Source organism: Mytilus trossulus, chromosome 2, assembly GCF_036588685.1.
Source record: "Mytilus trossulus isolate FHL-02 chromosome 2, PNRI_Mtr1.1.1.hap1, whole genome shotgun sequence".
Classification (NCBI taxonomy): domain Eukaryota; kingdom Metazoa; phylum Mollusca; class Bivalvia; order Mytilida; family Mytilidae; genus Mytilus; species Mytilus trossulus.
The window spans coordinates 62,886,217-62,898,664 of NC_086374.1; the positions used below are offsets into that span (position 1 = coordinate 62,886,217).

Consider the following 12,448-nt stretch of genomic DNA (forward strand, 5'->3'; position numbering starts at 1 on the left):
CACGAGAAAACAAGAAAGAAAACATCCAAACACGAAAACATGTGAAATAAAAAAACTTTGCGCGAAAATAACCCTTTACCACCATCTAAAGTTATTATCCGGAAACCATCCGTATTCTGACGACGTTAGTCATTTTGCTAATGACAGAGTCAATGCTGACGACGAAGTGATACCAATATACGAAGGCAAATTTTTTTGCAGTCGTATATAAATATCTAATTAGTATTAAAAGTCCCTATAATTAGTGTAGAAAGTCCCTGGTGTATTGGTTTAAAAAAAATCAAAAAGCTGATAGCTCTGAAGTGGAAGAAGGTGAATAAAAGGTAACTTGAATTACCATAAAAGCAGCCCCACTTACCCAGGCTGCTTTGTTCCATTATCGTTAAAATGTATTTTTTTTTCTTCAAACAAGAAAAGGTCATAAGTACATGGATTTCCCATCCGTACAATCATTTTCTATGTTCAGTTGACTATGAAAATTAGGTAAAATCTTTAATTTGGCAGTAATTAAGAAGATCATATCAAGAGGAACACATGTGTACTAAGTTTCAAGTTGATTGGATTTCAACTTCATCAAAAACTACCTCGACTATTAACTTTATAACAAGAAGCAGGACGGACGGACAGACTAGAAAACATATTGCCCATAAATGGAGCATAAAAATAGTAGTACTTGTTACATACCCGCCAACTTTTGAAAGTTCCAATATGGGTTTTTACATCTTCGCTAGCCAAGGGTTACGATCCACTCCCGCTCTCTTCACCCTTGGCGGATTGAGATAATATTTCGGAGACACAAGGTTAGGATTTTTATTGGTTGCAGTAGCAACTCGCTGCATCCAATCAAAAAGCGCCTATAACATGATCACGTGTAAATGTAGAAAGTGTTTGTAAACAGTTGCCACGTGTGTATGGTGCAACAAGTCATTACATCACTAAACATACGACTATATTTAATGAAAACTTGAATGTTTTTAATCAACTATTAGAAGTTTCTGTGTATGTTTCATGCACAAATGAATGAATGTTGAAGTATATTTTTGTTTCCGGCTTTACCAAGTGGGTAGAATCTAGACGCTACCGTGTTTTTACCTCCAAATTGAAGAGTTCAAGTGCTACCATGTGCTACCATTGGTCAAGAATAATGTATTCGGAATGGGCGTGACTTTAATCTTCCGATAGATGGCGCAACATTGATATCACAAATGTTGGCTCAATCTGCCAAGGGTGAAGAGAGCGGGAGTGGATCGTAACCCTTGGCTAGCGAAGATGGGGTTTTTACTGCACAACAACAATTTTAAAGGTTACAATTTCTAGCGACGTATTTTGCAAGATCTGGATTGTCTAGAAAAAGTGTCATATTTGTATGATGAACTTACATGCCTTTTCCTTAAGTCTGTTTGCATGATTCTAGTTATATATTAAATCGGTAGAAAAAATATACATGAAGCAGACCAGGGTTTATTTTCCAGATTATGAATATTAGATGCTTGTTGAAATTTCCAATTTTGAATTATGCACAAAGATGGACCTTTAACAGGTTGGGAACAATACTCCAAATAAGGGTAACCTAACTGGAAAATCATCACAACCCACTGTAAAAAATGAGCACAAAAAAAGTCATTTATATTCATATTATCTGATGAAACTTTTCCCCAAGAACTATGCATCTATTAAGTACTGAATGGTCAAAACATCATGTTTTTTTATCGACATCAATTTTGTCGTAAATGTAACCAAATGATGTAGAAATTGTGTTTTTTCTTCAAATTTCCATCAAATTGTAATGTTTATAGTTTCCTTATTGCCTCTCTATTTGAATAAAATATATTAATAAGAAGAATCTGTTTCTTGTTTTGTTTTTGACAAATGATTGTTCACTGCTTGCAAATGAATCATTATATTTATATATCTTATCTGTATATATTTTTGTTCATGTCTCCATCTCCTTATCATTTGTAAATGTATAGACAAATAAGAAAGAAATAAGCTCCACATGTATATTTGCAACATCGTAAATTAATTAAAAAAATAACATACACTAACACTAGTACTGCATGGATTTTAAGCATTATGAAAGTCATATTTGTAGAAAGATTAAAGAGACTTTAAAACAGTGTAAAATGTCTTGCTATTTCTAAGCTTACACAATAAAATCTAATATATACTAACATTTACTAATTTAAATTTCAAGAATTTACTAGGTATTTATCTTACTACTAGACCTTTTATTAGTCTAGTTGCACATAATGTATGTTAACTTTGATATGTAATAAACAAATTTATAATATAAACTTCTATTTACTCCTTAAAAGGAGGTCTAGATTGCTAAAATAATTTATAAATTTTATTTTTTTTATTTGTCCAAAATCATTTAAATTCATTTAATCAACATCCTTTTATGATTATTTGATTAAAATATTAATCATTTATAGTCTTATTACAATTTACATTTTTAAAAGCAAAATAACTGAAAACAGGATAAAACAAAGGGAAGTAACAAACCAGATGCTCCGCAGGGCGTAGCTTTATACGACCGCAGAGGTTGAACCCGGAACGGTTGGGGCAAGTATGGACACAACATTCAAGCTGGATTCCGCTCTAAATTTGGATTGTGATTAAATAGTTGACACAGCATATGTTTCTGACACAGAATGAATGTATTCAAATGAACTTAAAATTTTTGTTTTCTCTTAGAGCAATTCACTATGCTGTTGAATATTAATCCTCTCAAAAAAATGTTTAAAGAAATTTTCTTTTTATTTATGAAATTTCAGGTGAGAAAAATTGAACCCAATTTTTTAATCACATCCCCCTTTCCCTTATTCCAAAACTAATTTCAATTAAAATATTCTAATGGAGTTTGTAACAATTACTACTCATTTAAATACATCATAAAATTTTAAGATGTAAAAAAACTGCTTGTTATCACTGAATGGTAAAGATTATTTAAATTTATCAGTTGGTAGTAAAAAGTGAATCTACATTGTATATTGTATATAACAAAAATTTAAGTTGATTTTGGACAAAGAAAGATAACTCCAATTAAAAAAAATTCTTGCAGATATTTCTTGCTTACCATACTGGACAAAGAAAGATAACTCTTAATTAAAAAAAAATTGCTATTTCACAATATTGTGAAATTAGATATTTCTTGCCATTGCACAATACTGTGCAATTGAAAAGACTTGCTATTGCACAATACTTAATATAATAATTTTAGATCCTGATTTGAACCAACTTGAAAACTGGGCCCATAATCAAAAATCTAAGTACATGTTTAGATTCAGCATATCAAAGAGGCCCAATAATTTAATTTTTGTTAAAATCAAACTTAGTTTAATTTTGGACCCTTTGCACTTTAATTTAGACCAATTTTAAAACTGGACCAAATATTAAGAATCTACATACACAGTTAGATTTGGCATATCAAAGAACCCCAATTATTCAATTTTTGATGAAATCAAACAAAGTTTAATTTTGGACCCTTTGGGCCCCTTGTTCCTTAACTGTTGGGACCAAAACTCCCAAAATCAATACCAACCTTCCTTTTTAGTCATAAACCTTGTGTTTAAATTTCATAGATTTCTATTTACTTATACTAACGCTATGGTGCGAAAACCAAGAAAAATGCTTATTTGGGTCCCTTTTTGGCCCCTAATTCCTAAAATGTTGGGACCGAAACTCCCAAAATCAATACCAACCTTCCTTTTGTGGTCATAAACATTGTGTTTAAATTTCATTGATTTCTATTTACTTTAACTAAAGTTATTGTGCGAAAACCAAGAATAATGCTTATTTGGGCCCTTTTTTGGCCCCTAATTCCTAAACTGTTGAAACCAAAACTCCCAAAATCAATCCCAACCTTTCTTTTGTGGTCATAAACCTTGTGTCAAAATTTCATAGATTTCTATTAACTTAAACTAAAGTTATAGTGCGAAAACCAAGAAAATGCTTATTTGGGCCCTTTTTGGCCCCTTATTCCTAAAATGTTGGGACCAAAACTCCCAAAATCAATAGCAGCCTTCATTTTATGGTCATAAACCTTGTGTTAAAATTTCATAGATTTCTATTCACTTTTACTAAAGTTAGAGTGCGAAAACTAAAAGTATTCGGACGACGACGACGACGACGACGACGACGACGTTAACGTGATAGCAATATACGACGAAAATTTTTTCAAAATTTGCGGTCGTATAAAAATTGAACCCAATTTTTTAATCACATCCCCCTTTCCCTTATTCCAAAACTAATTTCAATTAAAATTTTCTAATGGAGTTTGCAACAATTACTACTCATTTAAATACATCATAAAATATTAAGATGTAAAAAAACTGCTTATTATCACTGAATGGTAAAGATTATTTAAATTTATCAGTTGGTAGTAAAAAGTGAATATACATTGTATATTGTATATAACAAAGATTTAAGTTGATTCTGGACAAAGAAAGATAACTACAATTAAAAACAATTCTTGCAGATATTTCTTGCTTACTATACTGGACAAAGAAAGATAACTCTTAATTAAAAAAAAATTAGCTATTTCACAATATTGTGAAATTAGATATTTCTTGCCATTGCACAATACTGTGCAATTGAAAAGACTTGCTATTGCACAATACTTAATATAATAATTTTAGATCCTGATTTGGACCAACTTGAAAACTGGGCCCATAATCAAAAATCTAAGTACATGTTTAGATTCAGCATATCAAAGCGGCCCAAGAATTTAATTTTTGTTAAAATCAAACTTAGTTTAATTTTGGACCCTTTGCACTTTAATTTAGACCAATTTTAAAACTGGACCAAAAATTAAGAATCTACATACACAGTTAGATTTGGCATATCAAAGAACCCCAATTATTCAATTTTTGATGAAATCAAACAATGTTTAATTTTGGACCTCGATTTGGGCCAACTTGAAAACTGGGCCAATAATCAAAAATCTAAGTACATTTTTAGATTCAGCATATCAAAGAACCCAAAGGTTTCAATTTTTGTTAAATTCAAACTAAGTTTAATTTTGGACCCTTTGGACCTTAATGTAGACCAATTTGAAAACGGGACCAAAAATTAAGAATCTACATACACAGTTAGATTCGGCATATTAAAGAACCCCAATTATTCAATTTTGATGAAATCAAACAAAATTTAATTTTGGACCCTTTGGGCCCCTTTTTCCTTAACTGTTGGGACCAAAACTCCCAAAATCAATACCAACCTTCCTTTAATAGTCATAAACCTTGTGTTTAAATTTCATAGATTTCTATTTACTTATACTAACGCTATGGTGCGAAAACCAAGAAAAATGCTTATTTGGGTCCCTTTTTGGCCCCTAATTCCTAAACTGTTGGGACTGAAACTCCCAAAATCAATACCAACCTTCCTTTTGTAGTCATAAACATTGTGTTTAAATTTCATTGATTTCTATTTACTTTAACTAAAGTTATTGTGCGAAAACCAAGAATAATGCTTATTTGGGCCCTTTTTTGGCCCCTAATTCCTAAACTGTTGAAACCAAAACTCCCAAAATCAATCCCAACCTTTCTTTTGTGGTCATAAACCTTGTGTCAAAATTTCATAGATTTCTATTAACTTAAACTAAAGTTATAGTGCGAAAACCAAGAAAATGCTTATTTGGGCCCTTTTTGGCCCCTTATTCCTAAAATGTTGGGACCAAAACTCCCAAAATCAATAGCAGCCTTCATTTTATGGTCATAAACCTTGTGTTAAAATTTCATAGATTTCTATTCACTTTTACTAAAGTTAGAGTGCGAAAACTAAAAGTATTCGGACGACGACGACGACGACGACGACGTTAACGTGATAGCAATATACGACGAAAATTTTTTCAAAATTTGCGGTCGTATAAAAATTGAACCCAATTTTTTAATCACATCCCCCTTTCCCTTATTCCAAAACTAATTTCAATTAAAATTTTCTAATGGAGTTTGCAACAATTACTACTCATTTAAATACATCATAAAATATTAAGATGTAAAAAAACTGCTTATTATCACTGAATGGTAAAGATTATTTAAATTTATCAGTTGGTAGTAAAAAGTGAATATACATTGTATATTGTATATAACAAAGATTTAAGTTGATTCTGGACAAAGAAAGATAACTACAATTAAAAACAATTCTTGCAGATATTTCTTGCTTACTATACTGGACAAAGAAAGATAACTCTTAATTAAAAAAAAATTAGCTATTTCACAATATTGTGAAATTAGATATTTCTTGCCATTGCACAATACTGTGCAATTGAAAAGACTTGCTATTGCACAATACTTAATATAATAATTTTAGATCCTGATTTGGACCAACTTGAAAACTGGGCCCATAATCAAAAATCTAAGTACATGTTTAGATTCAGCATATCAAAGCGGCCCAAGAATTTAATTTTTGTTAAAATCAAACTTAGTTTAATTTTGGACCCTTTGCACTTTAATTTAGACCAATTTTAAAACTGGACCAAAAATTAAGAATCTACATACACAGTTAGATTTGGCATATCAAAGAACCCCAATTATTCAATTTTTGATGAAATCAAACAATGTTTAATTTTGGACCTCGATTTGGGCCAACTTGAAAACTGGGCCAATAATCAAAAATCTAAGTACATTTTTAGATTCAGCATATCAAAGAACCCAAAGGTTTCAATTTTTGTTAAATTCAAACTAAGTTTAATTTTGGACCCTTTGGACCTTAATGTAGACCAATTTGAAAACGGGACCAAAAATTAAGAATCTACATACACAGTTAGATTCGGCATATTAAAGAACCCCAATTATTCAATTTTGATGAAATCAAACAAAATTTAATTTTGGACCCTTTGGGCCCCTTTTTCCTTAACTGTTGGGACCAAAACTCCCAAAATCAATACCAACCTTCCTTTAATAGTCATAAACCTTGTGTTTAAATTTCATAGATTTCTATTTACTTATACTAACGCTATGGTGCGAAAACCAAGAAAAATGCTTATTTGGGTCCCTTTTTGGCCCCTAATTCCTAAACTGTTGGGACTGAAACTCCCAAAATCAATACCAACCTTCCTTTTGTAGTCATAAACATTGTGTTTAAATTTCATTGATTTCTATTTACTTTAACTAAAGTTATTGTGCGAAAACCAAGAATAATGCTTATTTGGGCCCTTTTTTGGCCCCTAATTCCTAAACTGTTGAAACCAAAACTCCCAAAATCAATCCCAACCTTTCTTTTGTGGTCATAAACCTTGTGTCAAAATTTCATAGATTTCTATTAACTTAAACTAAAGTTATAGTGCGAAAACCAAGAAAATGCTTATTTGGGCCCTTTTTGGCCCCTTATTCCTAAAATGTTGGGACCAAAACTCCCAAAATCAATAGCAGCCTTCATTTTATGGTCATAAACCTTGTGTTAAAATTTCATAGATTTCTATTCACTTTTACTAAAGTTAGAGTGCGAAAACTAAAAGTATTCGGACGACGACGACGACGACGACGACGACGACGTTAACGTGATAGCAATATACGACGAAAATTTTTTCAAAATTTGCGGTCGTATAAAAATTGAACCCAATTTTTTAATCACATCCCCCTTTCCCTTATTCCAAAACTAATTTCAATTAAAATTTTCTAATGGAGTTTGCAACAATTACTACTCATTTAAATACATCATAAAATATTAAGATGTAAAAAAACTGCTTATTATCACTGAATGGTAAAGATTATTTAAATTTATCAGTTGGTAGTAAAAAGTGAATATACATTGTATATTGTATATAACAAAGATTTAAGTTGATTCTGGACAAAGAAAGATAACTACAATTAAAAACAATTCTTGCAGATATTTCTTGCTTACTATACTGGACAAAGAAAGATAACTCTTAATTAAAAAAAAATTAGCTATTTCACAATATTGTGAAATTAGATATTTCTTGCCATTGCACAATACTGTGCAATTGAAAAGACTTGCTATTGCACAATACTTAATATAATAATTTTAGATCCTGATTTGGACCAACTTGAAAACTGGGCCCATAATCAAAAATCTAAGTACATGTTTAGATTCAGCATATCAAAGCGGCCCAAGAATTTAATTTTTGTTAAAATCAAACTTAGTTTAATTTTGGACCCTTTGCACTTTAATTTAGACCAATTTTAAAACTGGACCAAAAATTAAGAATCTACATACACAGTTAGATTTGGCATATCAAAGAACCCCAATTATTCAATTTTTGATGAAATCAAACAATGTTTAATTTTGGACCTCGATTTGGGCCAACTTGAAAACTGGGCCAATAATCAAAAATCTAAGTACATTTTTAGATTCAGCATATCAAAGAACCCAAAGGTTTCAATTTTTGTTAAATTCAAACTAAGTTTAATTTTGGACCCTTTGGACCTTAATGTAGACCAATTTGAAAACGGGACCAAAAATTAAGAATCTACATACACAGTTAGATTCGGCATATTAAAGAACCCCAATTATTCAATTTTGATGAAATCAAACAAAATTTAATTTTGGACCCTTTGGGCCCCTTTTTCCTTAACTGTTGGGACCAAAACTCCCAAAATCAATACCAACCTTCCTTTAATAGTCATAAACCTTGTGTTTAAATTTCATAGATTTCTATTTACTTATACTAACGCTATGGTGCGAAAACCAAGAAAAATGCTTATTTGGGTCCCTTTTTGGCCCCTAATTCCTAAACTGTTGGGACTGAAACTCCCAAAATCAATACCAACCTTCCTTTTGTAGTCATAAACATTGTGTTTAAATTTCATTGATTTCTATTTACTTTAACTAAAGTTATTGTGCGAAAACCAAGAATAATGCTTATTTGGGCCCTTTTTTGGCCCCTAATTCCTAAACTGTTGAAACCAAAACTCCCAAAATCAATCCGAATCTTTCTTTTGTGGTCATAAACCTTGTGTCAAAATTTCATAGATTTCTATTAACTTTAACTAAAGTTATAGTGCGAAAACCAAGAAAATGCTTATTTGGGCCCTTTTTGGCCCCTAATTCCTAAAATGTAAGAACCAAAACTCCCAAAATCAATACCAGCCTTCCTTTTATGGTCATAAACCTTGTGTTAAAATTTCATAGATTTCTATTTACTTTTACTAAAGTTAGAGTGCGAAAACTAAAAGTATTCGGACGACGACGACGACGACGACGACGACGACGACGCCAACGTGATAGCAATATACGACGACATTTTTTTCAAAATTTGCGGTCGTATAAAAAGTATTTCAATATTCCCAATACACATCGTTTTGATAACACAACGGCAGTTAGCCGGAGGTAAACATCGTTGATTACCAGTATGTTTGACACACAAGCTGTCAAGTGAAGCCATATAATTATACATCTTCTTTGATGTTCAGGTAAAATTTAACACAGGTGTCAATTACACCCGTACAGTAGTAAGAAATGATCAGATATGGCGTCTGAAAATTTTCATTCAACGGGAGGACGGGAGGAGACCCCTGAAAACGGGAGTTTGTACTCCCGTCGGGAGGTTCACATGTATGTTACGAAGGGCCTCTAATTCACATGACAAAGGAAAACCATGAATAAAGACAACACTTTATATATCCTTTTTATTTATATAACCAGATGCTCCGCAGGGCGTAGCTTTATACGACCGCAGAGGTTGAACCCTGAACGGTTGGGGCAAGTATGGACACAACATTCAAGCTGGATTCAGCTCTAAATTTGGATTGTGATTAAATAGTTGACACAGCATAGGTTTCTGACACAGAATGAATGTTTTCTAATGAACTTAAAAATTTTGTTTTCTCTTAGAGCAATTCACTTTGCTGTTGAATATTAATCCTCTCAAAAAAATGTTTGAAGAAATTTTCATTCTATTTATGAAATTTCATTTCAAATGAGAAAATTGAACCCAATTTTTTTAATCACATCCCCCTTTCCCTTATTCCAAATTAATCTCAATTAAATTTCTAATGGAGTTTGCAACAATAACTACTCATTTAAATACATCATAAAATATTAAGATGTAAAAAAAACTGCTTGTTATCACTAAATGGTAAAGATTATTTTAATTTATCAGTTGGTAGTAAAAAGTGAATATACATTGTATATAACAAAGATTTTAGTTGATTCTGGACAAAGAAAGATAACTCCAATTAAAAAAAAATATTGCTATTTCACAATATTGTGCAATTAGATATTTCTTGCTTACTATTTTGGACAAAGAAAGATAACTCTAATTAAAAAAAAATATTGCTATTTCACAATATTGTGCAATTAGATATTTCTTGCCATTGTGCAATACTGTGCAATTGAAAAGACTTGCTATTGCACAATACTTAATATAATATTTTAGATCCTGATTGGGACCAACTTGAAAACTGGGCCCATAATCAAAAATCTAAGTAAAATTGAGAATGGAAATGGGGAATGTGTCAAAGAGACAACAACCCGACCAAAATAAAAAAACAAAACAGCAGAAGGTCACCAACAGGTCTTCAATGTAGCGAGAAATTCCCGCACCCGGAGGCGTCCTTCAGCTGGCCCCTAAACAAATATATACTAGTTCAGTGATAATGAATTGATACATGTTTGGATTCAGCATATCAAAGAACCCCAAGATTTCAATTTTTGTTAAAATCAAACTAAGTTTAATTTTGGACCCTTTGGACTTTAATGTAGACCAATTTGAAAACAAGACCAAAAATGAAGAATCTACATACACAGTTAGATTTGGCATATCAAAGAACCCCATTTATTCAATTTTTAATGAAATCAAACAATGTTTAATTTTGGACCCCGATTTGGACCAACTTGAAAACTGGGCCAATAATCAAGAATCTAAATACATTTTTAGATTCAGCATATCAAAGAACCAAACCGATTAATTTTTTGTCAAAATCAAACTAAGTTTAATTTTGGACCCTTTGGACCTTAATGTAGACCAATTTGAAAATGGGACCAAAAATTAAGAATCTACATACACAGTTAGATTCCGCATATCAAAGAACCCCAATTATTCAATTCGTGATGAAATCAAACAAAGTTTAATTTTGGACCCTTTGGGCCCCTTTTTCCTAAACTGTTAGAACCAAAACTCCCAAAATCAATACTAACCTTCCTTTTATGGTCATAAACCTTGTGTTTAAATTTCATAGATTTCTATTTACTAATACTAAAGTTATGGTGAGAAAACCAAGAAAAATGCTTATTTGGGTCCCTTTTTGGCCCCTTATTCCTAAACTGTTGGGACCTAAACTCCCAAAATCAATACCAACCTTCCTTTTGTGTTCATAAACATTCTGTTTAAATTTCATTGATTTCTATTAACTTAAACTAAAGTTATTGTGCGAAAACCAAGAATAATGCTTATTTGGGCCCTTTTTTGGCCCCTAATTCCTAAACTGTTGAAACCAAAACTCCCAAAATCAATCCCAACCTTTCTTTTGTGGTCATAAACCTTGTGTCAAAATTTCATAGATTTCTATTAACTTTAACTAAAGTTATAGTGCGAAAACCAAGAAAATGCTTATTTGGGCCCTTTTTGGCCCCTAATTCCTAAAATGTTGGGACCAAAACTCCCAAAATCAATACCAACCTTCCTTTTGTGGTCATAAACCTTGTGTTAAAATTTCATAGATTTCTATTCACTTTTACTAAAGTTAGAGTGCGAAAACTAAAAGTATTCGGACGACGACGACGACGACGACGACGACGACGACGACGACGACGACGCCAACGTGATAGCAATATACGACGAAATTTTTTTCAAAATTTGCGGTCGTATAAAAACAAAATCTTCTTGTCTGCAGGATTGCAAATTCGTAACTTCAAGGGCGCACTTGTAAACAGGGCGAGTTGTCCCGATACCAAATTCACGCATGCGTGATACAAATATCTACAGTTAAAACATCCTGTTACAAGTAAACAAATAACGTTCATGTGGATGAGATGAAATCTAATAATTTACATAAATAAAAGGGTCATATTTACGATATTTTACTTGACGTCTTCTTCCACTAAAAAAACATTTTATCACTAGAATTCTTTCCCTCATAAAAGGGATAGTCATTACATTTTTGTTTTATCCCTCCTTTGACGGGTAGTTCCACTACTTTTGAACCAAGGATTTGTAAATAGTATTAAACTTACCTTTAACTTGTTAACAGCATACACAGTGACAGTGTTTAATCAGAGACCATCTGGTTTAAATTATCATGTTTATCTGTCAACTTTACAAGTTTAATACCCCCTACTTTTAATAAGTTTAGTGTCAACTACCAAAACACATCCTGGTTGTATTTGTGTATTATCTGTCCTTAAATTCTTCTGTTATCCTGTCCAAAAGCCTTTGCAAACCATTTCCTAGAATTAAATATTATTCTCAGATCTGCAGTGACATCACAACATGTAACTGACCAATCAATGATTAGCATTTTTGTTATGTAAACAATGTTGATTTTCG

At 31.7% G+C, this 12,448-nt stretch overlaps 1 protein-coding gene across 1 annotated transcript in view; it reads right to left on the minus strand.

The window, feature by feature from the left end:
• Positions 1-12,182, minus strand: part of LOC134705311 (uncharacterized) — a 54,281-nt gene extending 42,099 nt beyond the window's left edge. The window contains exon 1 of the mRNA XM_063564057.1: positions 12,136-12,182. The gene's annotated coding sequence lies outside the window, so the exon portion shown is untranslated. The remainder of the gene's footprint in view (positions 1-12,135) is intronic.
• Positions 12,183-12,448: the final 266 nt, after the last annotated feature.